Here is a 3,816-nt window from a genome sequence, read left to right as displayed (position 1 = left end):
TTGTTGTTGTTGTTGTTCTCGGGGATGCAGAGATCGAACAGGCGAACGAGGCTCGACTGGTTGCCGTGACCCAGGATGCTCACCTGGATGCAGCGCCCATGTCGCCGGCGGTAGTTCTCAGTCCGACCGATTGGCTCGGTTAAATTGCGGACCGGACCGAGGTGCTGACGGGCCTACTTTTACAATCTAGACCGACCAAGCTTGCTAGCGAGCCCGGACCGATCGGTCCGGTCCTATGCGGGCCACGAGCGGGCCAAAAAGCCTACTCGCTGCGTCCACCCTGAATCATCATCGGAGGCTAAGAATCTCTATACAGGCTCCTCCAGTCCAATCTCTCCCCCGACCTCTTCAAGGTAGCCAACCCTCGCTCCCTCCCTACCACTGGCTTCGCCTGCTTGGCTGAATTTGGAAATAATTGACTCACTCAGTGCGAGAAAAACCATACTCTATGTAGCAGCTATAAATGATTCAATTGAAGGCTCCTCACATTTTACATCGAAATCAAATCCATTTCCTATAAAAATATTCAGGGAATTTGTATGTATTTCCAGAGTTCCTAGTCAAACATACCCTTGTTTGTTACTCCCTCCCTTCATTATTATAGGATGTTCTACTCCACTACTCCTCCGATCCATATTAATTATCGATGATTTATTAGAAATATGGATCGTAGGCCATGTAGTTTAAGTATGCTTGATCCAATATAGGACATTTATCTCTAAAACTTTCCAAATTGTGCCACCATGTGAATTTGTGTTTGTGATCTGGTGGTATTCAGGTACCTATATTTTTCTTTCACCCCTCTACTTTACTTCTGATATACTCATGGTATTTGGCTTCATTTTGTTTTAGGAATCTGTTTAGGCTCAATTTTCTTTCTTACATTGGGCTTTCTTTAACTTATATATACTCCATCTGGTGACAGGAGGCAAGCCGGCTGCTTTTGGGGCTGAATTGTGCACGCCTATTCGAGGCTATTTCCCTGCCTGGGGCCACCACTGGTCTTGCCCAAGCGGATAATTTTGATGTGCATGTTATCTATGAATAAATTGCCTTCATTTTAAATATGTCATTTCTGGACATCCTATTTCGAAGATCAGCAGTACCTAACAACTTGAAACTATTTGTTTGTTTTCTCTTTTTTGAAAGATTTGAACTGTTAGCTACTTGTATGACAGGCATTCAGTTTTAACGCTGACAAAGAGCATATGAGGCAACAGCGAATTGTTCGAGTTGGCCTAGTTCAGAACTCAATTGCTGTTCCAACGACTTGTCATTTTGCTGATCAAAAGAAGTCTATCATGGAGAAAGTAAAACCCATCATAGATGCAACTGGTGCTTCTGGTGTCAATATTTTGTGCTTACAGGTACTTCTAACATTGGTGATTTACTTGTGGTGTTCTCTTGTAACTCTTTTCTACATGATTGCTTTCAAGCCTGGTGTCCAATTAGTCAAAGTGTATGAGACTCTGCTTCACATATCCTGAGCTTCAACTTCTGCCAGCTAAGAAAAGCTCAAGCCTTAATTAAACAGCCGCTTTCTCTACCCATCATCTTGAGAAACTGAAGCCCACCTATTTAAAATAAGCTAGAAGTTGTTGAGTACCGCTCCCGTCCCTTCGAAATCTCTTTGGTCTCCCATCCCAAGCACCACAGAAGGAATAAAAGTCCTTCCATTTGCGATTACTCAAAAAAATCCCTTTATCCAAACGAACCTTATAGGCCGATACTTCTTACCAAACAGCTTCGCCACCTTCTATGAGATGCTACCTTTTTGGGCTTCTAAGCATCAAAAGCTAGCTTCTTAGAAAAGCTTAAGCCAGTCCAAACTAGCTATAATATTGAGATATGTTTGCTTATATTCCCACAGAAGCAGATCATTTGTTGTGATCCATACCCTTAAATTTTAGGAAGCCTAGACAATGCCATTTGCCTTCTGCACGCGCGGAAAACATTGGTGCGAGTTTGTTGAGCCTGTTGATGGAGAATCTACTCGGTTTCTTCAAGAGCTTGCACAGAAATATAACATGGTAATTGTTAGCTCGATCCTCGAAAGGGATATAAACCATGGAGAGATTATATGGAATAGCGTTGTTGTAATTGGAAATAATGGTAACATAATTGGCATTCATCGAAAGGTATGCATATCAGTACATTTTTCTTTCCTTTGGTTGGATTGCCCTTTTATTTCCTTCTACCTGAATGTAGTTGTAGTCTCTAACTGAACACTACTGCAAAATCACATCGCAAGAGTTGGCGACTTCAACGAGAGCACGTACTATATGGAAGGTGACACTGGGCATCCGATCTTTGAAACAGCTTATGGCAAAATTGTTGTAAACATCAGGCATCATCCTCTCAATTGGCTTGCATTTGGCCTCAATGGAGCGGAAATAGTTTTCAACCCATCTGCAACTGTCGGTGAACTCAGTGAACCAATGTGGCCTATTGAGGTTAGATAAAACTATTCACGTGGCATTTGTTATTATTTATCTTGTTATTCATGCTGGAGCAACCTTGATGATGCTAAGTTGGTCCATTTCAGGCAAGGAGTGCTGCAATTGTAAATAGCTACTTTGTCGGATCAATTAACTGGGTAGGCACAGAGGTATTCCCGAACCCATTCACTTCTGGTGATGGGAAACCTCAGCATGCCGACTTTGGTCATTTCTATGGATCTAGCCATTTCTCAGCGCCTGATGCTTCCTGCACCCGTCACCCCGTTAGTATCTGACATGGACCTGAACTTATGTCGCTAGATGAAAGACAAGTGGGCCTTTCGCATGACTGCTCGGTATGACATGCATGCTAACTTGCTTTCAGAGTACTTGAAGCCAGATTTTAAGCCTCAAGTCATTGCCGATCCCTTGATAAGTAAGAGGGCTTAATTCAGGGTCAGCTGGGTCTATGCAGACGAAGTCGATGTCCTTTCCCTTTTTTCATATATATTGTATAAACATAAGAATAAAATCAGGATACATCTTTTGATTAAGTTTCCCTGGTCTGACTTTACCTAATGTTGAAGTCATCCATGTTCATTCTTTTTATGTTGTAAATTTCCAAGTAAATGTTCTTTGAATAAAATACACCACACAATGGCCCATAGATCAAAAGAATTGGATTTACATTATAGATGTTTTACAACTAAGGAACATTTTTCAAAGATGTAGCACCACGGGACATGCTTTTTCTATGCAGATCTGGCAACCTCCGCTAGCCTCCGCGTAATATCGATCCTAAGGCGCCACCTTCACACAACGTACACATGCATGGCATGTGGTGGAGCAGCAGGTATCACAACACAGATAATGAAATAAACTGCAGCAACAATAACAACAACAAATATACCTTAATGAATAAATACAACTCATACAACGGAAAGAGAATATACCTTAGACAGTTAAAGACTACAAATGCCTTTAGGAGGCTTTAAAGAAAAGCAAAAGATGCCCATATCCCTACCCAGACCACTGTTTGTGGGGTAACTTTTTCTATAAAGGTCTGTGGGGTAACTAGCTAACATCATCCATTAACAAACATGTGGTTGAAATAGCAAGGGTGAGTACATAACATACTCAGGAGACCTACACTATTTATGCACCAGGTATCAAAAGGGGTATGTGGTTTAGCAGTAGCCAGCGCCAGCACCTATAGAGACACGGTATAACATGTGTCTATAAGAGATAAGAAAGAGAGTGTATAAGGACCATCTACACTAAACATTGTGCAACGAACCTCATAGGTTACCCCCACATTGATCATATAGCCTATCGTCAAACATAACACATCCTTGCATTTGCATCACCCATGAAGAAG

General features: G+C 41.8%; 1 pseudogene; it reads left to right on the top strand.

Moving 5' to 3' along the window:
* The first annotated feature begins 293 nt into the window (after positions 1-293).
* LOC109756259 (beta-ureidopropionase-like) lies at positions 294-2,888 on the top strand (annotated as a pseudogene).
* The last annotated feature ends 928 nt before the right edge of the window (positions 2,889-3,816 follow it).

Source organism: Aegilops tauschii, chromosome 2 (assembly GCF_002575655.3).
Source record: "Aegilops tauschii subsp. strangulata cultivar AL8/78 chromosome 2, Aet v6.0, whole genome shotgun sequence".
NCBI classification, from domain to species: Eukaryota; Viridiplantae; Streptophyta; class Magnoliopsida; order Poales; family Poaceae; genus Aegilops; species Aegilops tauschii.
Note: the sequence above shows the minus strand (reverse complement) of the source record. Positions and strands in the feature narration are given on the sequence as shown.